The 25861-nt window shown below is 47.2% G+C and overlaps 1 pseudogene; it reads left to right on the top strand.

Annotated features, from left to right (window-relative positions):
• The first annotated feature begins 3520 nt into the window (after positions 1 to 3520).
• The window catches only part of LOC141162496 (uncharacterized), a 38276-nt pseudogene continuing 15935 nt past the window's right edge, over positions 3521 to 25861 (top strand).

Below are 25861 nucleotides of genomic sequence, written 5' to 3'. Positions count from 1 at the left end.
ACTCAGTGGGGGACACAAGGTGGGAGAAGTCGAGCAAGAGAGGAACACACTAGAGCGGGGTCCTGGCAGGTGCTCCTGAACTACCTGGGAAGTGCTGAGCCCCTCCCTGGCGGTCGCAGCTCGCCGTGTGACAGCAGACAGAAGCTCTGAGCTGACCAAAACCAAGTGAGTAAAGACTCTGATGACTTCAACCACCGCCTCTGTCTGTTATTTCCTCCGCGGCACCGCACCCACCAACACTCTACATTCACTACACTGCCCTGAGGCCCTGCTCTACCTGCGGAGAGCCTTCCCATCCAAGCTGCCCCAACATCTGCCTCAGTGGACTGTCGCAGCGCTGGTAACCCATTACCAGATACCGCAGGTGGCGTCACGAACTATTCCAAAACCCCATATATAATCATTCCCCAATTTTCAGTTGACCGCCCTGGGCCACGGACCGGGCCAGCCACCATGATATCCCCCTTCCCCAAGCATCTGAGGGCCCGGCTGTCGAGTACCCCATGGCCCCGGGGGTGCGTCAAATGCACAGAGCTGCAGCAGCTGGGATGGATGGGATTACACAGCCCTCTGCAGGGGGAGGCGACAATCTCCCCTCTCAGTCTGATGCAAAGGGGAAAGCTGGCACCTTTCAGCCTGAGTGACAGACAATTCTGGTAAAGTCTATACAAGTGGGAGGGGCCTATATTGGAGCCGATTCTGAGGCTCCTCCCACTATGGGACACCCCATATATCATTAACTCCGCATGTGCTACAGTAATGGCAGCAGTTTATACACTTATACACAGTCTTTGTGGCACACAGGAGCAGGTTTTACCGGGCTTCATGAATCCTGTTCGTGACGCCAAGTTGACGCGCCCCCTGGGTCATGGGGTACTCGGTAGACAGGCCGGTCGTTGCTAGGGAGATGTCACAGTGGCGGTGACCCAGTCCGTGACCCAGGGCGGTCAATAAAAGGGAATATTTGCAGGGGATTTATAATTTTTATATAAATGTTTGTGACGCCACCTGTGGTATGCGGCTAAAGGGAGCCACCGCTACGGAGCAGGTCCTCTGGAGCTGTTGATAATGCAGCAGAGTTGGCTCAGCTCTCCACAGGCAGAGCTTAGCTCCAGGGCAGGAAGTGGTGATGTTATAGATGTTGCTGTGCAGTGTAGTGCAGGGGATGGCGCAGTTAATAATCAGTCCACAACTTAATGGCGGTTTCCTCTTTTCTTTACTTGCGGAGATTAGGCAGACTGGGGCACGGGTACTAGCTGCTAGTAGAGGTCCGGGCGGCCTGGAAGCAAGTTGGGAATCCACCTCGCCAGTTGAAGTTGGAGGCCTTCCCTCTGCACTAATCTCTTTGGCTCTGCTGCTTATAGCTGTGCTGTGGCCCTCGTCCCTGAGTAAAACGTCTTTGTGCTCACCTGTATGGCAGGCAGCTCGAGCCTTCTTGGAGTGTCGCTCCCACGTGGCGGTGCTGGGCCCTATCGTGCTGCTGAGCCTCCGGGCGTCTGATGGGGCCAGGAGACCTGCAGTCTCCTGCCCTCTGGTTTCTGCTGCTGGGCCTTCAGTGCCCCACAGCCCCGGACTCCGGTGTCCGGTTCTTCTACGCTTCTCTCTGGGGTGAGCTTGTGCACAGCTCCACTCCCCAGGTCTTTCCTCCTCGCTGTCCTGTATTCAACTCTTCTCACTAACTCTAACTAACCCCGCCTCCAGATTCAAGTTGCTAAGGGGAGGAGCTCCTCTTGCTGGTCTGGAGCCAGGAAAGTGTTGCATGCTAGTATACCTGACTAGGGGACCCCTGCTTGCTTCCAAGCATGACATCACCTCTTGTGATGGAGGCAATGCCACTGTGGCAACCGGACCCCTGGGGTGCCACATAGAGACTTGTAGAGAAGTCACATTAGCAGTCACTGATGTGATTGCTCTCCACAACTCTCATGGTCTGTGAGGTCCTTTCTTCCTTTGGCAGAGTGCAAGCTCTTATGATCAGCAGGGTTCTTTCTCTCTCTCAGAGTGTATGCTCTTAAGTTCAGTGGGTTCCTCTCTCTCTCCTGAAGAGTGTAAGCTCTTATTGTCGGCAGGGTCCTCTCTCTCTCTCTACTGTAGAGTGTAAGCTCTTATGATCAGCGGGCTCATCTCTCTCTCCTGTAGAGAGTAAGCTCTTATGGTCAGAGGGCTCTTCTCTCTCTTCTATAAATTATAAGCTCTTATAGTCAGCGGACTGCTCTCTCTTCTGTTGAGATCCTTAGTAGAGACCTCTCTCTCTCCTGTACAGTGTAAGCTCTTATGATCAGTGGGGTCCTCTCTCTCCTGTAGAGTGTAAGGTCTTATGGTCAGTGGCGTCCTCTCTCTCCTGTACAGTGTAGGCTCTTATGGTCAGCAGGTCCTCTCTCTCCCCTCTCCCCATTACATTGTCCAAGCAATTACAAGCTTTCTAGTAGTGAGATTCGCATGAATTTATTCACCGTGAATTAAATTTTTGGGGAACATTCTTCAAATTCAAATTTCAGAAGATTCACTCATCACTAGTTTGTTTGTCAAGGTTTTTGAAAACTGTTAATATATGAGGTGCAGCACCACTTACTTCCCCACCGTTTTCTTCGCATCCCTCCTTCCCCACCGCCTTCCTAAGATAATCAAATGCAGGAACCTAGTTTCAAGTCTGGAAAAAAACATTTTTAAGAATGAGATTGCAGACATAAAAACAGAGGAGTGGATCTGACCCCTCTCTTGCAATGCATATACCCGGATGCTCATTTCAATGTGTATGTGAGTGATGATGAGAGCCTAGCCCAGCGGTCAGCTATCGTCATCATCGTCATAGACCTGCAGGGCGCAGGAGCGACTGACTGTATATATTATATATGCTCCATTATGGTGATCACAGACCAGCATAGATCTAAAAAATTATCCCCTATTCAGTAGATTGGTGATAATTTTTGGAGACTGAATTACCATTTTAATTTTTCACACAATAAAACGTATTTGGAAAATTAAGTACACCTTCAACCCAGCACGTGGAAGGTCCTAGGGGAAGCTGAGCCTGGAGGAAAAGGTAAAGGAACGTCAGTGCAATAGCAAGGTATCTACATAATGGCAGACAGAATGAGAAACCAGTACAGGGTAAGGAAACGTCCCAGTACTTCTCCCAGTTCAGTCATGGAAGTCCTGCATAAAACAGAAACATAACAAAGCAAATCATCTGCCTAAGGGAATATCTACATTGCGTGAGCCATACGTAAGTGGATCTGGTGGGAAATATGGGATTATTGCTGAGAGGCATTGACTTTGATGAGACAGATGGAGTCACGTTCAGCAGTGTTTAGTCTGCATTAATGTCATCTGCCCTATGAGTACACGGGACAGAAATATCTAATAATGGGGCTGCCGGCATTGGGGGACCATGTCCTGAGAGCGTCACCCTGTCACCAAATACTATATATACTCTGCACAGGAATATACAGCCAAATGCGATGTAGGTAGAGCTAATATTTTAGGATTATGGAGAGAGAAGAGACCTACAACATGCAAGGAAAGAGTTAAGTTCTCTGAACTCAGAGAATAGGAAGGGAAAGTAAAGGAGGATCAGGGGGAGAGGAGGAAGCAAAAAACAATCCATTCCATTTATAATCTGGATAAAATGGAGGCAATGAAGACATTCCTGCTCCTCCTGCTTCTGCGTCCCGCAGGTCAGTACTGGGGTCGGGCACTGAAAAAGGGACAATGCTGGTGACCTGGAGAACCTGCACTGCTAGGAGGTCGTGGTCACAGTGTGGTGGTAGATTGAGGGGGAGGAGGACAGGGACTTCCTCGTACAATTATATATATTTAGAGTCCTAGTCCCTTTATCAGTAATACTAATAATGGCTTAGGGTCGTGTATTTTATTTTACTCTGTGATAAATAAATCCTGTTTCAATCCAGAGTGGGACACGTGACTTTTTGGTATACGATTTTCTCTGTGCCGTGGCGTTACTAGTGTCTCATGGACCCCAGTGCAAAACTTGGACCTGGGCCCCCACCTCCATGTTGATCAGATGTAAAGGCCTTTGTAGCACTTTAGATCCTATAAAGACATGCTGAAGTGTAAGGCTTTGTTCACACATCATGGGTTTTTTTGCGTCAATATTCTGTAGCAAAACCTGATCTCTCAAGGGAGGTTTGTTCAGGATTTTTCTTGCAGTTTTGGTGATTTTTTGATGCTTGTTGATGAGTTTTTTCAGCGTTTTTTTTTCACTGTTCCCTTTTAACCCCTTAAGGACCCTGGGATTTTCCGTTTTTGCATTTTCGTTTTTTGCTCTCCTTGTTCCCAGAGCCATAGCATTTTTATTTTTTGGTCAATATGGCCGTGTAAGGGCTTATTTTTTGCAGGACGAGTTGTACTTTTGAACGACATCACTGGTTTTACCATATTGTGTACGGGAAAATGGGAAAAAAATTCCAAGTGTGGTGAAATTGCAAAAAAAGTGGAATACCACAGATGTTTGTTTTTTTTTACCACGTTCACTGAATGGTAAAACTGAGCTGCCATTATGATTCTCCAGGTCATTACGAGGTCGTAGACACCAAACATGTATAGGTTCTTATTTATTTAAGTGGTGAAAAAAAAATTGAAAGTTTGCTACAAAAAAAATGGCGCCATTTTCCAAGACCTGTAGCGTCTCCATTTTTTGGGATCTGGGGCCGGATGAGGGCTTACTTTTTGCGCGCCGAGCTGAAGTTTTTATTGATACCATTTTGGGGTAGATCCAATGTTTTGATTTCCCATTATTGCATTTTATTGCAATGTTGCTGGGACCAAAAAACGTAATTCTGGCATTTCAAATTTTTTTCTCGTCACGCCGTTTACTGATCAGATTAATTATTTTTTTATATTGATAGATCTGGCGATTCTGAATGCAGCGATACCAAATATGTGTATGTGGGTTTTTTTTTTAATTATTTTATTTTGAATGGGGTGAAAGGGGGTGATTTAAACTTTTATAGTTTTTTTATTTTTTTTATATTTTTAAAAACTTTTTTTTACACTTTTTGCTTGTTTCTATAGTCTACATAGGAGACTAGAAGCAGCAACTGTCCGATCACCTCTGCTACATAGAGGTGATGAGCAGATCACCTCTATGTAGCAGAAATGCTCCTGTGCTATGACCGCTGACCACAAGGTGGCTCTCATAGCGATCATTACATGACAACCACTGGGGTCTGCTGTAGACCCAGGGTTGTCATGCCCACCCATCAGTGACCCGCGATCACCTGACGGGGTCACCGATGGACGGGGTAAGTAACGCGCTTCCGGTGCGGCGATGTTTAATGCCGCTGTCAGAGATTGACAGCTGCATTTAACATGTTAACAGCCACGGGTGGATCGCGATTCCACCAGCGGCTGTTGCGGGCACATATCTGCTGTAAGAATCAGCTGACATGTGCCCGGTTCAGTGTGGGCTCAGTGCTGGAGCCCTCGCTGAACAGGGGGTGACAGCCTGGTGTGTACTATTACGCCCCAGGCTGTAAAGGGGTTAAGCTTTGCTTCCACCACAGAAGGATGAACACAGGTCACCAATGCAAGACATGTGAAACCATATTAACCAGAAGTTCAAATATAACAATGGGGGAGGTGAATTGTTCAGGAATAGTTTAGACACTGGCAGTGCATTGAGTTTGTATGACACTATTTATTTTCACACTATGGGGTCTGCCATTGAGTTGCTCAGAGATTGTTCAATTTCACAATTGCCTAGACCACAGGTCTTGTTCAATCTCACACCTAGCTCAGCCAATGTTTACACTTATACACATCACAAATGTAACTGAACTCTCCTAATACAAACTACCATCTCAGTGACCAAGACAAGATGGTAAAATCACAAAAATAAATGAGTTTCACATGCTGCTCTGCTTGCTTATTTTCACTAAAAATGCAGAAAAACCTGATAGCAATGTTCACACTAGGCGTTTTTTCAGCATTTTTTCACTACCCATTATTTCCAATGGGTGAAAAACGCTGAAAAAATGCTGAAAGAAGTGACATGCAAAAAAAACATGCAAAGCACAAAATCCTGATTAAAAAAAACCATGATGTGTGCATGAGATTTCTGGAATCTCATAGACCTCGCTTGTACTGTAAAACGCAGCTGAAAATTTGCATAAAAAACGCATCAAAAAGTGCTGAAAAAACCAAGATGTGTGAACATAGCCTTACAGTATTTTCCTCCTAGTGCACTAGGCAGAGTAGCTCAGCCCTGTATGTCTTCTGATCAGAAAGCGCTTACATTTAATTACCGTATTTTCCGGCGTATAAGACGACTTTTTAACCCCTGAAAATCTTCTCAAAAGTCAGGAGTCGTCTTATACGCCGGGTGTCATCTTATAGGGCGTATACCCTTATAGTCCGAATGTTGGGGGAGGAGAGGGTATATATATATTATGTGTGGGTTGTGGGGGGAGAGGTAGCCACGTATGAGCGGGGCACAGGAGGCAGCAGCCGCCTGCTGCAGTCTACACTGTCCCTGCTGCTAAAGAAAATGAATATTCACTGCTCCCCACGCCGGGACTGTGTGCGCAGGGAGCAGAGACTTCATGCTCCTTAATAGCGGCACACAGTGTAGCCGCAGTGCGGCTCCTGCTGCTGCCAGAATTGCCTCTGCCTGCTGTTAAAGGGCATGAGTATTCAACCTCTCTCCACGCCCGTGGGGAGGGGTGAATATTCATGCCCTTTAATAGCAGGCACACGCGATCGCCCCGGCAGCAGCAGGAGCCGCACTGTGGCTACACTTTATGCCGGCTATTAAGGAGCATGAAGTCTCTGTGTGCGTGGGGAGCAGTGACTTACGGCAGCTGATCTATCCTTGTGAGCCACGCATGGCAGTGACGTCATGCGCAGCTCACATGGAAAGATCAGTGCGGGCAGACAGGACGCAGCGCTGGAGGAGAGAAGAAAGATGAGTAGGAGTGTTTATTTTTTTTTATGTGCAGCATGTTGTGAATTAGGGGGACCATGCATACCAAAATAAGGATGAGGGGCCATACATAACAGGATAAAGGTGAGGGGGCCATACATACCAGGATAAGGATGAGGGGGGCACACATACCAGGATAAGGATGAGGGGTGCCATGCATACCAGGATAGGGATTAAGGGTGCCATGCATACCAGGATAGGAATGAGGGGTGCCATGCATACCAGGACCGGGATGAGGGGTGCCATGCATACCAGGATAAGGATGAGGGGGCCATGCATACCAGGATAGGGATGAGGGGTGCCATGAATACCAGGATAAGGATGAGAGAGCCATGTATACCAGGATAGGGATTAGGGGTGCCATACATACCAGGATAAGGATGAGGGGCCATACATATCAGGATAAGGATGAGGGGTGCCATGCATACTGTAATGGGTCTGGGAAGTGGAACCTCTGAGCTACTATACAAAGGGGCAGTCCTTGTAAGGAAGCGGGTGGCTCCCAGGGAAGGCGGGCAGGTAGTCACGGCAAGTGACAGGGACAGTCTCTGGGTAGAAGGGCAGGAGGACACGGCAAGTGACAGGGACAGTCTCTGAGTAGAAGGGCAGGAGGGCACGGCAAGTGACAGGGACAGTCTCTGAGTAGAAGGGCAGGAGGGCACGGCAAGTGACGGGGACAGTCTCTTGACAGGCGGGTGGTCACGGCAAGTGACAGCAGGGTAAGAGTCTCTAGACGGGCAGGTGGTCACAGCAAGTGACGGCAGAGCCTCCAGGTAGGCTAGCAGGCAGGTAGCAGGTGTGCACTCCCAGGTGAGCGGGCAAGAGTCTCTGGACAGGTAGGTGTCACGGCAAGTGACGGCTGAGCCTCCAGGTAGGCTAGCAGGCAGGTAGCAGGTGAGCGCTCCCAGGTAAGCGGGCAAGAGTCTCTGGACAGGCAGGTGGTCACGACAAGTGACGGCTGAGCCTCCAGGTAGGCTAGCAGGCAGGTAGCAGGTGAGCGCTCCCAGGTGAGCGGGCAAGAGTCTCTGGACAGGCAGGTGGTCACGGCACGTGACGGCAGAGCCTCCAGGTAGGTTAGCAGGCAGGTAACAGGTGAGCGCTCCCAGGTGAGCGGGCAGACTGATCCATAGACAGACTGGCAGGAGATGGTAGGCAGCCTGTCGAACCGCAGGAATGCACACAGATAGTCAGGTATCAGGCAGGAATCTGGCAGGTAACTGGCAGGTATCTGGTAACGGGACCTGAGGGCTGAAGCAGAGTTGAGAGGCTTTGCAACAACATTGCTCAGGCACCTCCATTTTGGAGGAGGTGCCTTATATATGGTGAGGTCCTCCGGCCATTGGCCGGGGACTCCTTAGGACGGCGCGAGCGGCCCCTTTAAGAGAGGGGGAGCGCGCGCGCGCCCTAAGCACAGGGACCGGGAAGCAGCGCGCGCTGCCAGCAGAGCGGGAGGAAGCCGCCGGGCACGGAGCGGAGAGGTGAGGGGAACGGCGTCCCTGCCTAGCAGGAGGCAGGGACGCCGACGCTACACATACCAGGATAGGGATTAGGGGTGCCATGCATACCAGGATAGCGATGAGGTTTGCCATGCATACCAGGACAGGGATGAGAGGTGCCATTCATACCAGGAAAGGGATGAGGGATGCCATGCATACCAGGACAGGGATGAGGGGTGCCATGCATACCAGGACAGGGATGAGGGGTGCCATGCATACCAGGACAGGGATGAGGTGTGCCATGCATACCAGGACAGGGATGAGGGGTGCCATTCATACCAGGAAAGGAGTGAGGTTTGCCATGCATACCAGGACAGGGATGAGGGGTGCCATTCATACCAGGAAAGGGATGAGGGGTGCCATTCATACCAGGACAGGGATGAGGGGTGCCATGCATACCAGGATAGGGATGAGGGGTGCCATGCATACCAGGATAAGGATAAAGGGTTCCATGCATACCAGGATAGGGATGAGGGGTGCCATGCATACCAGGAAAGGGATGAGGGGTGCCATGCATACCAGGATAGGGATGAGGTGTGCCATGCATACCAGGATAAGGATGAGGGGTGCCATGCATACCACGATGGTGGGGTTCCATGCATACCAGGATGGAGGGATGCCAGGCATACCAGGATGGAGATGGGGGCCATGTATAAAAGGAAAGGGGGCATATATACCAGGATGGGGGATATTGTCAGAATTGGGGGACATTACCCTATACCAGTGTCAGCAGAAGACCCCCTCCCCCTTAAAAGTGAACACATTTTTTGCTTACATTTTTTTTCTATTTGTATCCTATTACTGGTACCTCCTTCTCTGCCTCTCTGATCTCTCTCCTGAGGACTACAGTTACGAGGTGAGGGGGCGCCTCACCGGGAAAGTGTAAGGGAAGCAAGCTGCTGGCGTCCAGGACTTCCAGGGTATGGAGAAAAGAGAAAGAGCGGTGCTGTGCCCAGAAAAACACGCCTCATTCACTCGTCTGGCTCTCCCTTGTATTACCTCCTTCTCTGCCTCTCAGATCTCGCTCCTGAGGACTGCAGTGAAGTGGCGCAGGAGCGCATGTGCTGATGGTCTTGGAGACAGGGAGAGCTGGGCAGGCAGGGAGAGCTGACCAATCCAAGCAGGATTTGTATACAACAACCAGCCAATCGCCGGTAAGGTTCATCACTTTAAAATTACCATACTGAAATCAAATCTGATTTTTTTTTTAATTTTTACCATATGTGCGTTAGAAGAGGGGTAGTCTTAAACGGCGAGTATATCCCAAACTCTATATTTTAACTGGAAAAGTTGGGGGTCGTCTTATACACCCAATCGTCTTATACTCCGGAAAATACGGTAGTCATTTTTCAGGTGTGTTACACTGACCTGATGGGTGTCTAAACACTGTACTGTATGTCTATGCCAATGCAATATACACTTGGGGTATGATCACACAGGGCATTTTTGTTTTTATTTTTTTCTGCAGGAAAATCTGCTCTCTTGGCAGAAAAGAAGCAGCGTCAAAAACACAGGTTTTTGTGCAGTTTTTGCTGCGTTTTTCAGGATGCCAAAGTTCAACTTTGCTTCCACCACAGAATCATGATCACAGGTCATCAATGCAAGACATATGTGAAACCATATTAACCCCTTAACAACATCTGACGTACTAATACGCGTCTGTGCCCTGGGACTTAAGAGCCAGACCCGTATTAGTACGTCATCGCGATCGCGCGCGCACATAGGCTGTGCGGGCGCGATCGCCGCCGGGTGTCAGCTGATTGTCACAGCTGACACCCGATACTATGTGCAGGGAGCGGTCCTGCACCGCTCCCAGCACATTAACCCCCGCGATGCTGCGATCGAAGTCGATCGCAGCATTGCGGGGGCAAGGGGAGATGATCGCCGATACTCACCTCCTCTTCCGGCTTCCTGCGCAGTCTGCAAAGGCTTCCCGGGTGTTGCCATGACGACTCGATGTCGTCATGACAACATCCGGGTCACCAGACAGCAGGAAGATTGTTTGGACATGCGCAGTGCATCTCCAAACAATCTTCTCAATGTGCACCGCTGACAGTCTGCATGGCACAGGGATGGTGCTGCATTCCTGTGCCATGCAGGCGATCAGAGAAAAAAAAGTGAAAGTCCCAGAGTGGGACAAAGTAATAAAGTATATAAACTGTCTGAAAGTGAAAAAAAAAAATAAAAAAAAAATAAAAAAATATTAAAAAAAAATAAAAAAATAATCCACCAAAAATAAAAATATAATGTACCCATCAATAAATATTATTATAAAAAAAAAAAAAACAATAAAAGTACACATATTTGATAGTGCCGCATCCGGAACAACCTGACCTATAAAACTGTCCCACTAGTTAACCCCTTCAGTGAACACAGTAAAAAAAAAAAACGAAGCAAAAAACAATGCTTTATCACCATACCGCCAAACAAAAAGTGGAATAAAAGGCGATCAAAAAGACGCATGTAAATAAAAATGATACCGCTGAAAACGTCATCTCGTCCCGCAAAAAACAAGCCGACACACAGCTCCATCAGCCGAAAAATAAATTTTTTTATAGCTCTCAGAATAAAGCGATGCTAAAAAATATTTTTTTCTATAAAATTGCTTTTATTATGTAAAAGTGCAAAACATAGAAAAACTATATAAATGTGGTACCGCTGTAAACGTACTGACCCGAAAAATAAAGCTGCCTCATCAATTTTACCACACGCGGAACAGAATAAAAAAAAAAAAAAACAATTCCTGAATTGTTGGTTTTTGTTTATTCTGCCTCCCAAAAATCGGAATAGAAAACGATCAAAAAATGTCACGTGCCTGAAAATGGCACCAATAACAACGTCAAGTCATCCCGCAAAAAACGAGCCGTCACATGACTGCCAAAATCTGGAAAAATTATAGCTCTCAAAATATGGCGATGCAAAAACTAGATTTTACAAAAAATGCGTCTTTTAGTGTGTGACAGCTGTCAGTCATAAAAACCCCATATGATTCTGGTATTGCTGTAATTACACCGACCCGAAGAATAAAGTCGTCTAATCACTTATACCTTACAAGGAACGGCGTCAAAAATAAACTCTTGGGTTAGGATTGGGCTAGGGTTAGGGCTGGGTTTGGGGCTAGGGTTGTGCTAGGGCTAGGGTTGTGCTAGGGTTAGGGTTGTGCTATGGTTAGGGTTGTGCTAGGGTTAGGGCTGGGGTTGGGGTTAGAGTTGTGATGGGGTTGGGTTTTTATTTCAAAAGTAAGAAAAAAAGATGACGATATGGCGACTAGTGTTGAGCGCAAGTGCTCGCTACTTGAGTTTGCATCGGGTGCTCTGGTATGCATTGAGTATCGTGGGTAATTGAGTGACATGCTCGAGTCTCTGCCCCATATGCTTCGCGGCCAAAAAAACTTTACGGGGATTGCCTGCCATGCATGAGCGATCCCCGCATGTTTTTTTTTGGGTGTCTAATAAACGTGAAAGATGCGGAGCAGGGACTCGAGCACACGCTGTACATGGTGCATACCTGAGTACCCGATGCCAACTCAAGTAGCGAGCACTTGCGCTCAAGACTAATGAAAACTTATTCAATATGATGACCTAATGTAAACAAATTCTGTGTCGTACCTCTGGGTTCAAAATGTTCACTATACACCTTAATAAAATCCTTGAGGGGTATAGTTTCCAAAATGGGGTCAGTTGTGGGGGAGCTCCACTGTTTAGGCACATCACGGGCTCTCCAAACGCGACATGGTGTCCGCTAACAAATTGAATGGAAAATCGGCTCAAATTGTTAGCGGACACCATGTTGCGTTTGGAGAGCCCCTGTGTGCCCAAACTTTGGAGCTCCCCCACAAGTGACCCCATTTTGGAAACTAGACCCCCCAAGGCACCTTTCTAGATGCATAGTGAGCACTTGGAACCCCCAGGTGCTTCACAAATTGATTCGTAACAATGAAAAAGTGAAAAAAAAAACACTTTTTCATTTTTATGAATCAATTTGTGAAGCACCTGGGGTTCCAAGTGCTCACTATGCATCTAGATAGGTGCCTTGGGGGGTCTAGTTTCCAAAATGGGGTCACTTGTGGGGGAGCTCCAATGTTTGGGCACACAGGGGCTCTCCAAACGCAACATGGTGTCCGCTAACAATTTGAGCCGATTTTCCATTCAATTTGTTAGCGGATACCATGTTGCTAAGGACAACCCCTCAGTGATCCAGTTACCACACCCACTTAATAAAGGCCATAAAACCTCAGTATATTTTTAGTGTACAGCAAGAGAAAAAAGAAAAAAAAAAACACAATTCATGCACAATTGATGTTGCCCCATTTGGATTCCAGCTTAGTTTCCCAATGCTGAATGGCATATAATGATAAATCTGTTATTGTCCACAGTGTCGTCACTTAAGCTGATTGCACCATCTGTACACACCACCAGGCTGGGATCTGACGCTCGGATTCCTTGTCGGTTCACAGTGGACGAACCTCCTGTAGATCTCAATCATCTCACAATATCTTGGTATTTTCGAGATAAGGAAATCCTGAGCTATAGTAGAACTGTGAGGACAACTTCTTCTAGATATTCCCTGAGCACAGAAGAATTACTAATCGGGGTAACTACTCTGACTATTTCTAATATACAAATACCTGATGGTGGGATGTACAAGTGTTCTGTGATCTACAGCTCGGAGAGGAAGGAGAAGGAGGTCAGGTTGGACATCGGAGGTGAGTCAATTATTTTCATTACCATAAATGAGCAGCCACAACCCCCGGTGCTCACACTAATGTTCAGAGGTTCCTATTACTTTAAGTGATGACCTAATAACATCTTAAAAGTTTTGATCAGTGAGGTCCTGGTGGAGAGAATCTTACAGATAGTTTATGGACAGAAACGATCATCTCAGCTCTGTGTCTTCATTTCTGATCAATTCTGTTAGAGACTTTCTCTAGAATCGTCAATTTGCTGTTCTCAGAAAACTTCTGTTTGCTTAAAAGTTATTCCCACAATGGCATTTTTTTATTACAGAGCACAGTCTCTGCATGGTTATTGATAATACACAGTACAAACCCAACATAAAAGTTTTGTTCTTGTACCTACGTGTCTTATTTCACCTTCTTCTGACGCTCTGTGCATCCAGCTTCACTAAACTGTTCTTATTTCCCAAAACTACATCTCCCAGCAGCACCCTGCTTCTCCTCATTGCTGCAGTACCCTCCCTCTGCTCTTCAGTGTGCTTTATGAGACAGGTAGATGGATCTCAACATGTGCAGGAGCTTTACATAGAATACCTTAGCTATCCTATAACATATAATATGGCTGTCAGTGCAATGAATGATGCTGTGAGAAAGTGTAGATTTTATTATAGATTCATTAGGATCATTAGGTGCAAATGCAGCTGGTGTCAGTGGGATCGTTGGCATAGCATATCTGAGCTGTACTAGAACCCCCCTCAAATGTTTTACTAGACAGGATTATTAGGTGCAAATGCATCTGGTATCAGTGGGATTTTCAGCATAACTGAGCTGCTGCGGTCAGATGTGTTACTAGCCAGGATCATTAGGTTCAAATGCAGCTGATGTTAGTGGGATCTCTGGCATAACATAGCTGAACTGTGCTAAAACTTCACCATCAGATGTTTTATTACACATGGTCATAAGGTGAAAATTCAGCTGGTATCAGTGGGATTTTCAGCATAGCTGAACTGTACTTGATTGCAGCGGTCAGATGTGTTTCTAGACAGGGTGATTAAGTGCAAATGAAGCTGGTGTCAGTGGCATCTTTGGCATAGCACAGTTGAGCTGTGCTAGAACCCCATCATCAGATGTTTTGTTACACAGGGTCATTAGGTGCAAATGCAACTGGTATCAGTGGGATCTTCAGCATAGCTGAGCTGTACTCAAACCCAGCGGTCAGATTTGTTACTAGTCAGGGTAATTAGGTGCAAATACAGCTGGTGTCAGTGGTATCTCTGGCATAGCATAGCTGAACTGTGCTAGAACACCACCATCAGATGTTGCATCAGTGAGATATTTAGCATAGCATAGCTGAGCTGTCAGATGTTTTACTAGACAGGGTCATTAGGTGCATCTGCACATGCTCGACTAGCAGCTTTAGAACTACTGGAGGTCTGGTCTAGTAGCAATATGGTAAGAGAGTCCTTGGGGACATCATTGGGGAGGGAGAAGAGCATTGAAAGCAGAAAAACTGTGCAGATTTAAAAATAGGTTGTATTCACATTGTATGTACAGAAAACTGAGATCACATTATGATTTTTGCAATAACCATTTAAATCAGCACCGAAGCCATTGATGTCACAAAATTTTGCCTGGCTTCTTTTTCATTGTTGTCTTCCACTATTTTCATAAATCTTAGCCCTTAAACAGTTATTCCGACTATAAACATTTACGCTACATCCCCCCATAAACCATGATGGAGACTAATCACAAAGATTCCAGCCCTCTCCTCCCTATTGTGCCAAGATTCCAAAAGTTTTTATCCTCAGGGTACACAAGAAATCATTTAGCTTGAGATCTACCTGTAGATTTATCTTTTGCCTTTTTTGTCAGTGGTGTTTTACACGTAAGCTTTTAGCTCCTCCGCAGGTGACAGTCACAAATAAGATGGCTGTAGTGAATGTAGAGAGTGTCCTGCGCTGCTCCGCCACTGGATTCTACCCGGTGGACATTGATATTAAATGGTTCAAAGATGGGGGAAAAACTGAATAATATTTCTACTGAGGATCCTCGGAGAAACTCCGACAGAACTTACAGTGTGAACAGCGCTGTGACCATCACACCCACTGAGGAGGACAGAAAGCGGATCTTCTCATGTAGAGTCCAGCATGATTTCCTACAGGTTCCTCTCCAGAAAGACTTCCGCCTGGTGTTTGAAGGTAAACTTATTTCTAATATCTCGTATACTTCTACCACACCCGTTATCTCACCTATTACATTATTAGGGCCGGTTTTTCCCTGAACTGCTGTTTGTGGATTTATGGATTTTTAGGATAATCTTATGCAGGCTGCTTCAGACGTCCATGATCATGGGTTTGATCTCGTATCACGACGAACGGACTGACCGTGCGTCTCCCGACCCCAATCCCGACAGTTTCATATATTTCACTGAGGCTGTCATGCTTGAGGTCGTAAGACACACGGCCAGTCCGCGTATTGTGACCCGAGATTGAACCAATGATCATGGACGTCTAAAAGAGCCCACCCTCAGATATTGCATCAAAGATGGCTATTGTGGAAGAAGGTTATTTTGCCTTTATTTAATTATTCCCTAGCAATGCTGTTTGGCTCTGACTACATTTTTCAATAGTACTGCTCCCTGGTTTTAAACATTTTCTCCACTGGTACTGCTATCTCTCTATGACCTCCTTCTGCACTGGTACTGCTATATGTACCTGACCTCCTTCTGCACTGGTACTGCTTTATGTACCTAACTTCCTTCTGCACTGGTACTGCTATATGTACCTGACCTCCTTCTGCACTGGTACTGCTATATGTACCTGACCTCCTTCTGCATTGGTATTGTAATATGTACCTGACCTCCTTCTGCATTGTTACTGCTATATGTACCTGACCTCTTTCTCCACTGGTACTGCTATATGTACCTGACCTCCTTCTGCACTGGTACTGCTATATGTACCTGACCTCCTTCTCCACTGGTACTGCTATATGTACCTGACCTCCTTCTGCACTGGTACTGCTATATGTACCTGACCTCCTTCTGCACTGGTACTGCTATATGTACCTGACCTCCTTCTGCACTGGTACTGCTATATGTACCTGACCTCCTTCTGCACTGGTGCTGCTATATGTACCTGACCTCCTTCTGCACTGGTACTGCTATATGTACCTGACCTCTTTCTGCAGTGATACTGCTATATGTACCTGACCTCCTTCTCCACTGGTACTGCTATATGTACCTGACCTCCTTCTGCACTGGTACTGCTATATGTACCTGACCTCCTTCTCCACTGGTACTGCTATATGTACCTGACCTCCTTCTGCACTGGTACTGCTATATGTACCTGACCTCCTTCTGCACTGGTACTGCTATATGTACCTGACCTCCTTCTGCACTGGTACTGCTATATGTACCTGACCTCCTTCTGCACTGGTACTGCTATATGTACCTGACCTCCTTCTGCACTGGTGCTGCTATATGTACCTGACCTCCTTCTGCACTGGTACTGCTATATGTACCTGACCTCCTTCTGCACTGGTACTGCTATATGTACCTGACCTCCTTCTGCACTGGTACTGCTATATGTACCTGACCTCCTTCTGCACTGGTGCTGCTATATGTACCTGACCTCCTTCTGCACTGGTACTGCTATATGTACCTGACCTCCTTCTGCACTGGTGCTGCTATATGTACCTGACCTCCTTCTGCACTGGTACTGCTATATGTACCTGACCTCCTTCTGCACTGGTGCTGCTATATGTACCTGACCTCCTTCTGCACTGGTGCTGCTATATGTACCTGACCTCCTTCTGCACTGGTGCTGCTATATGTACCTGACCTCCTTCTACACTGGTACTGCTATATGTACCTTACCTCCTTCTACACTGGTACTGCTATATGTACCTGACCTCCTTCTGCACTGGTACTGCTATATGTACCTGACCTCCTTCTGCACTGGTGCTGCTATATGTACCTGACCTCCTTCTGCAGTGGTACTGCTATATGTACCTGACCTCCTTCTGCAGTGGTACTGCTATATGTACCTGACCTCCTTCTGCACTTGTGCTGCTATATGTACCCGACCTCCTTCTGCACTGGTGCAGCTATATGTACCTGACCTCCTTCTGCACTGGTGCTGTTTTATGTACCTGACCTCCTTCTGCACTGGTACTGCTATATGTACATGACCTCCTTCTGCACTTGTGCTGCTATATGTACCCGACCTCCTTCTGCACTGGTGCAGCTATATGTACCTGACCTCCTTCTGCACTGGTACTGCTATATGTACCTGACCTCCTTCTGCACTGGTGCTGCTATATGTACCTGACCTCCTTCTGCACTGATACTGCTATATGTACCTGACCTCCTTCTGCACTGGTACTGCTATATGTACCTGACCTCCTTCTGCACTGGTACTGCTATATGTACCTGACCTCCTTCTGCACTGGTGCTGCTATATGTACCTGACCTCCTTCTGCACTGGTGCTGCTATATGTACCTGACCTCCTTCTCCACTGGTACTGCTATATGTACCTGACCTCCTTCTGCAGTGGTGCTGCTATATGTACCTGACCTCCTTCTGCACTGGTGCTGCTATATGTACCTGACCTCCTTCTGCACTGGTACTGCTATATGTACCTGACCTCCTTCTGCACTGGTACTGCTATATGTGTTAGAACCTTGTTCTTAGGTTTTTTCCTTTGCTGGTCACATGACCTTGTTGGCCTATTTAATCCTGCTCCGCCCTTCTGGCTTTGCTGGACTTCATTGTATATCTACTTTCTAGCTAGCCTGTGCTCTGTGTCTTGCTCTGTTAGTTTGCTTGGTCTATTGACCTCTATGTTCTATATATTTTGTTTGTTCGTCTGTCTGCTACTATTTCTGTTAGGAGGTGTCCATTTGCTCCCAGTCCTTAGTACTTGTAGGGATTCCTTCCCCACATCTATAGGCCTCTGTACAGACTAGCTTAGGACTTTAGCAGGTCTGATCGCAGGATCAGGTTCCCTGTTACATCGTAGGGATAAAGCTGAGTTCTATCGTAGGGACAGATCTCCTCTCTTTCCTTAGCTCTGGTAGCAGAACATAACAATATGTACCTGACCTCCTTCTGCACTGGTACTGCTATATGTACCTGACCTCCTTCTGCACTGGTACTGCTATATGTACCTGACCTCCTTCTGCAGTGGTGCTGCTATATGTACCTGACCTCCTTCTGCACTGGTACTGCTATATGTACCTGACCTCCTTCTGCACTGGTACTGCTATATGTGTTAGAACCTTGTTCTTAGGTTTTTTCCTTTGCTGGTCACATGACCTTGTTGGCCTATTTAATCCTGCTCCGCCCTTCTGGCTTTGCTGGACTTCATTGTATATCTACTTTCTAGCTAGCCTGTGCTCTGTGTCTTGCTCTGTTAGTTTGCTTGGTCTACTGACCTCTATGTTCTATATATTTTGTTTGTTCGTCTGTCTGCTACTATTTCTGTTAGGAGGTGTCCATTTGCTCCCAGTCCTTAGTACTTGTAGGGATTCCTTCCCCACATCTATAGGTCTCTGTACAGACTAGCTTAGGACTTTAGCAGGTCTGATCGCAGGATCAGGTTCCCTGTTACATCGTAGGGATAAAGCTGAGTTCTATCGTAGGGACAGATCTCCTCTCTTTCCTTAGCTCTGGTAGCAGAACATAACAATATGTACCTGACCTCCTTCTGCACTGGTACTGCTATATGTACCTGACCTCCTTCTGCACTGGTACTGCTATATGTACCTGACCTCCTTCTGCACTGGTACTGCTATATGTACCTGACCTCCTTCTGCACTGGTACTGCTATATGTACCTGACCTCTTTCTGCAGTGGTGCTGCTATATGTACCTGACCTCCTTCTGCACTGGTACTGCTATATGTACCTGACCTCCTTCTGCACTGGTACTGCTTTATGTACCTGTGTTGGAATATGTTTAATGCAACAACTCCATTCCTGTGTATGTAAATGTTCTATTGCTAGGTTTGTGTATTGTCTATAAAGTTAAAAAAAAAAAAACTCCCAGAGGCTCACACACAGAAAACACCATGTGACTGTGTTCAGTTTCCTGTGTCTGTGCTTGAGAGGAGAAGCAGCCTTCTGATGCTGCACAGAGACACTTAAGATATGTGTTTTCCTGATTCCACAAAGCCGATCATATCTGTACCTGTTTATAGCTAATTAAAGCTTTGTTCTGTTGTCAACACGCTTTGAGAATATCCTGAATGATCCGCTGCCAACAACCTGATCTCCTTCTGCAGTGGTACTGCTATATGTACCTGACCTCCTTCTGCACTGGTGCTGCTATATGTACCTTACCTCTTTCTGCAGTGATACTGCTATATGTACCTGACCTCCTTCTGCACTGGTACTGCTATATGCACCTGACCTCCTTCTGCAGTGGTACTGCTATATGTACCTGACCTCCTTCTGTACTGGTGCTGCTATATGCACCTTACCTCTTTATGCAGTGATACTGCTATATGTACCTGACCTCCTTCTGCACTGGTGCTGCTATATGTACCTGACCTCCTTCTGCACTGGTCCTGCTATATATTTTTCTTACCTCTTTCTGCACTGGTACTGCTATATGTACCTTACCTCTTTCTGCACTGGTACTGCTATATGTACCTTACCTCCTTCTGCAGTGGTACTGTTATATGTACCTGACCTCCTTCTGCAGTGGTACTGTTATATGTACCTGACCTCCTTCTGCAGTGGTACTGTTATATGTACCTGACCTCCTTCTGCAGTGGTACTGTTATATGTACCTGACCTCCTTCTGCAGTGGTACTGTTATATGTACCTGACCTCCTTCTGCACTGGTTCTGCTATATGTACCTTACATCCTTCTGCAGTGGTACTGCTATATGTACCTTACCTCCTTCTGCATTGGTACTGCTATATGTACCTTACCTCTTTCTGCAGTGATACTGCTATATGTACCTGACCTCCTTCTGCACTGGTACTGCTATATATTTTTCTTACCTCTTTCTGCACTGTTTATGCTATGTGTACCCGACCTGCTTCTGCACTGGTCCTGCTATATATTTTTCTTACCTCTTTCTGCACTGGTACTGCTATATGTACCTTACCTCTTTCTGCACTGGTACTGCTATATGTACCTTACCTCCTTCTGCAGTGGTACTGTTATATGTACCTGACCTCCTTCTGCAGTGGTACTGTTATATGTACCTGACCTCCTTCTGCACTGGTTCTGCTATATGTACCTTACCTCCTTCTGCAGTGGTACTGCTATATGTACCTGACCTCCTTCTGCACTGGTTCTGCTATATGTACCTTACCTCCTTCTGCAGTGGTACTGCTATATGTACCTTACCTCCTTCTGCATTGGTACTGCTATATGTACCTTACCTCTTTCTGCAGTGATACTGCTATATGTACCTGACCTCCTTCTGCACTGGTACTGCTATATATTTTTCTTACCTCTTTCTGCACTGTTTATGCTATGTGTACCCGACCTGCTTCTGCACTGGTCCTGCTATATATTTTTCTTACCTCTTTCTGCACTGGTATTGCTATATGTACCTGACCTGCTTCTGCACTGGTACTGCTTTATCTTTCTGACCGCTTTCTCTCCTGGTACTGCTGTCTAGCTCTCATCACTTTCTCCACTAGTAAGGCCACCTGGCTCTGGTCATCTTCATCACTGATACCATTAGTGTGACATCCATGTTGGTAGCTGCCTCCTCTGTTTCTCCTTCTTTCGCCAGGCACCAGCTCAGCTTTGATGTGGGCCACAACGTGACAGTCTTGTTTAACTCCCTGAGACTTGGTGGTGCTGACCAGGCAATGAGCTTGGGAGTTAATTCTTAGCTTGTTTAGTATTGTCTCCTCGCTGAGAGTCCTGGGTCGGGCTGTCCTCAATATAAGCTCCTGATTCTCCTCTCTCACTGCCAGTTATAAACCCTTTTTATCTGGTCCCCACCTTTGTGCTCTTTTCCAGAAGTTTTAGTCAGTGGCCTATCTAGAGTTCTATGGGCCCCAGGGCAAAATTTGGACCTGGATCTCCTGTTCCGCCCTCCCACACTTACTAGCATATTGCTCAGCTGCGTGGGCCGCTGTACTATTGATAGAGTCTGTGTTAGCCACCCATAAATAATATCACAAATACCGTATATGAATGTGACAGAAGTACATGTTAAGATAAGATCATTTTGATTTTGTAAGTAATACTTCTTAATAATACAGTCATATATATTTACCGAATAACAGAAATTATTATATACACAGTAGGGTTTCTACTCACTTGAGTGCGTTGCGAGGCAAACAGAAAGAGTTTTTATGTAAATGTCCATGTTGGTTTATTACTTCATAAACAATTTGTCAGAAAAAGCAAAAAGAAAACAAACAGACTTTAGCGCAACACTCCGGGATTACATCACTGATGACAACTACCTCTGTGACACATACCTCCCATCAGCTATGTGTCCGATAGCTGCCTTACAACACTCACACTATCTATCTATACCAAGACCAATATACTAATACCACATACAAGAAACAAATAATGCCGCCACACCATGGCCATATTATTATTATTATTATTATTATTATTAATAGAGATGAATAGATTGTTAGAAATTTGCCGACTTGGACACATTTTCCCAAAACATTTGATTTGCAGCAAATAAATTTGGAGTTTTCCCATAATTAAAAAGCCACTAATTGCCTGGAGAATATGTGTAATTGCCTTTGGATTCAATTGATTATGTTTTGCACTCTGTAATGCTAACACAGCTTATATAATGTTCAAATTACTTTCACCCAGGGCTGCCACTAGGAATTTCGGGGCCCCATACTGGCAAAATTTTCAAGCCCCCTTGACACTCCTTCCAGGCCTCGCCTCCATCCCTCGAACCTTCTACAGCCCCACCGCTCACTCTTGGAAAAATTCCACTTATGCACCCCGTCCTCACCAATCACACATTACCAGTTCCCAGTAAACACCAGATCACATACATAGCCAGCAGCTTTTGTTTTGGCCAAAAGATTTTTAAAGCCAACACCACGATAAGGTAGACTCTTCTGGCCGGGCCCTACTCTAACCTATTAAAATTTATATATATATATATATATATATATATATATATATAGGTATATTTTTATTTATTTTTCTTTAAGGGAATGTATCATATACATTTTTTAAAATGACTAATAATACCACATACAAGGAATACCACCACACCATGACCAGACCACATATTACCACCACATAGTGACCGAATAATACCACACAGAAGGGACAAAAACCGCCACACCATAATCAGACCACATTGTCACCGAATACTACAATACTGATCATTAATAAAAGAACACAATACTAATATAACCATAAGTGCCATTATACACCAGAGCTCTGTACATGGTATACAGTGTATAATGTAAGTGTACAGGTAATATAGTGATCACCAGTGACATTATACACAGGAGCTATGTATATAGTGTATAGTGTCAGTGTACATGTGATACACTGACTCACCGGTGACGCCTCTAGATGAAGTCCTTCATCTTCGCTTTTCTCCTTCATCCAGCACAGACCGCCATCACTTCTTCCAGCCAGGATTTGTCTCTGCATAAAATAAAACAGTTATCTAGAGCAGAGGTCCCCAACCGCCGGTCCGCGGACCAGGACCGGGCCGTTGGGGTTTTTCAGCCGGTCCGCGGCGCCGCTGACCAGGGCCGGCGTCAGCACCCGGGCAAATGCCGGGGCTCTGAGCAGGCAGAGGGGCCCACTGGCGGTCGCGCACCCCGCTGGGCTATGGGCGGAGGAGAGCGGTGTCAGCGCCCGCCCTTCTCCGCCGCTTGCTCAGGGCCCCGGCAGCCCGATACTTACCTCTCCCCGTGCCTCCGCAGATCAGCTGTCTTCCTGCTCTGCGCTCCCTGTGACGTCTCAGGTCAGAGGGCGCGGTGACGTCTTTACACCGCGCCCTCCCCTGAGCCGTCACAGGGAGCGCTGAGCGGGAAGAAACGACAACGCTGGAGTTCGGAGCCGAGCAGCGAGCGGCGGGCAGCAGGTGAGGAGAAGGGAGGTGAGTATTTGATTTTTTTTTTTTTTTTTTTAATGTATGGAGGCATGGGGCAATATAAAGAGGGGAGGGGGGGGCATCCTGCTTGGGGCATTATAAAGAGGAGGGGTGACAGCCTGCATGGGGCATTATAAGGTGGGGAACAGCCTGCATGGGGCATTATAAAGAGGGGGGGATTCCTGCTTGGGGCATTATAAAGAGGAGGGGTGACAGCCTGCATGGGGCATTATAAGGTGGGGAACAGCCTGCATGGGGCATTATAAAGAGGGGGGGATTCCTGCTTGGGGCATTATAAAGAGGAGGGGTGACAGCCTGCATGGGGCATTATAAGGTGGGGAACAGCCTGCATGGGGCATTATAAAGAGGGGGGGATTCCTGCTTGGGGCATTATAATGAGGAGGGGTGACAGCCTGCATGGGGCATTATAAGGTGGGGAACAGCCTGCATGGGGCATTATAAAGAGGGGGGGATTCCTGCTTGGGGCATTATAAAGAGGAGGGGTGAAAGCCTGCATGGGGCATTATAAGGTGGGGAACAGCCTGCATGGGGCATTATAAAGAGGGGGGGATTCCTGCTTGGGGCATTATAATGAGGAGGGGTGACAGCCTGCATGGGGCATTATAAAGAGGGGGGGCAGCCTGTATGGGGCATTATGTGGGGGGTAACAGCCTGCATGGAGCATTAAAAGGGGGGGGCCTGTATGGGGCATTATGTGGGGGGGAACAGCCTGCATGGAGCATTATAAGGGGGGGGGCAGCCTGTATGGGGCATTATGTGGGGGTAACAGCCTGCATGGAGCATTAAAAGGGAGGGGCCTGTATGGGGCATTATGTGGGGGGTAACAGCCTGCATGGAGCATTATAAGGGGGGGACAGCCTGTATGGGGCATTATGTGGGGGGTAACAGCCTGCATGCAGCATTATATGGGGACCGGTATCCTGTATGGAGCGTTATATGGGGGCCAGTATCCTGTATGGAGCATTATATGGGGGCCAGTATTCTGTATGGAGCCTTATATGGGGGCCAGTATTCCGTATGGGGTCTTATATGGGGGCCAGTATTCCGTATGGGGGCCAGTATTCCGTATGGGGCCTTATATGGGGGCAAGTATTCCGTATGGGGCCTTATATGGGGGCAAGTATTCCGTATGGGGCCTTATATGGGGGCCAGTATTCCGCATGAAGCGTTATATGGGGGCCAGTATTCCGTATGGGCGTTATATGGGGACCAGTATTCCGTATGGAGACTTATATGGGGGCCAGTATTCCGTATGAAGCGTTATATGGGGGCCAGTATTCCGTATGGGCGTTATATGGGGACCAGTATTCCGTATGGAGCCTTATATGGGGGCCACTATTCTGTGTGGAGCGATTCACCGGTTTCTGAGCTATTGTAGAATTTACAATAGATATCACTCATGAAGTGAAATCTTTGCATTGTACTATATATATATATTTCTCCGCCGTATCTCTGCATCATGAATCGTGGTATGTGTTAAAGGGGCCCACTGAGACTCTTTCGCCCGGGGCCCAGAAAAACCTGGAGCCGGCCCTGCCGCTGACAGCTAGCTCCGCGGCCCTGCGCCTGGTCAGAACTCGCTCTGTGTGGATTTATAATGTTTTCTGCCATAGCCGTGACAGCTCGCAGCTCCCGGCAGAGAACATTATGCAGGACGGGGTGGGGCGTCGGGCGGGTCTTAGTGACGCAGCCCTCCACAGCACAGCATGGTACCTGTTGTACGTCACGGGGCGGGTCTTAGTGACGCGGCCCTCCTGCACAGCATGGTGTGTTCCTGACGGGGTGGGGCGGCAGGCTCTCCTCACTGACACGCCCCCGGCAGAACATGTTATGTGGGGCGTGCTGGGGCAGCAGACTGGCTTCAGTGACGCGGCTCCCGGTACCGGTGTTCAGTGTGTAGCGCTGCTAAGCAGCAGCGCTGTATACACTGACGCTCAATGTACAATGCTGCTACTTAGCAGCGCTGTACACCGAGGTCCCGCCAGCATCCTCCCCATACAGCTCCACCCCTCCATAACCCCACCCCCATATGACCAAAGCCCCGCCCCCACCCCCACCGGGCCATGGAAAACTGGTCTTGCTTAAAGCCGGTCCCTGGTGCAAAAAAGGTTGGGGACCTCTGATCTAGAGCACTTTCTCCAACTTCTACACTACGCAGCTGAATACAGACGTGCACCCACCATTAATATATAATTAGTTATTATGCAACCCATGTTCCCCATGTTGCATGTTCCCCATGTGCAGCTCATTGCCCCCCCAATTCCCGATGTGCAGCTCATTCTCCCCCCCAATTCCTTATGTACAGCTCACCCCCCCCATTCCCATTTAATTAATTGCATTTAAAAAAAGAAACTTTTCATACTTGCGATTCCTGCAGAATACTGGCGCTCAATGCCTCTGCCACCGGGTTCTCCTGCCGTCACATGACCAGAAGTCAGGAGAAGCATGAAGGAGCTGCTGCAGCAGCGCAGCTCCGGTAATGAACCCAGCGCCAAGATGAGCGCCGCCCCGGCGCTCACCACTTTATTACAGCATGGGGCCCCATGAGCAGACACACAAGAGGAGGGCCCCGGCGGGGCTCTGACCAGGCCCCCTCTGCTTGCGGGGCCCCATACAGGAGTAAGGGCAGTAATGCCCTATTGGCGGCCCTGCTTTCACC

The sequence above is a fragment of the Phyllobates terribilis genome, unplaced genomic scaffold (assembly GCF_046119375.1).
Source record: "Phyllobates terribilis strain yellow unplaced genomic scaffold, ASM4611937v1 Scaffold_9__5_contigs__length_417890890, whole genome shotgun sequence".
In the NCBI taxonomy this organism is placed as follows: domain Eukaryota; kingdom Metazoa; phylum Chordata; class Amphibia; order Anura; family Dendrobatidae; genus Phyllobates; species Phyllobates terribilis.
This window is presented reverse-complemented; position numbering and strand designations above follow the sequence as displayed.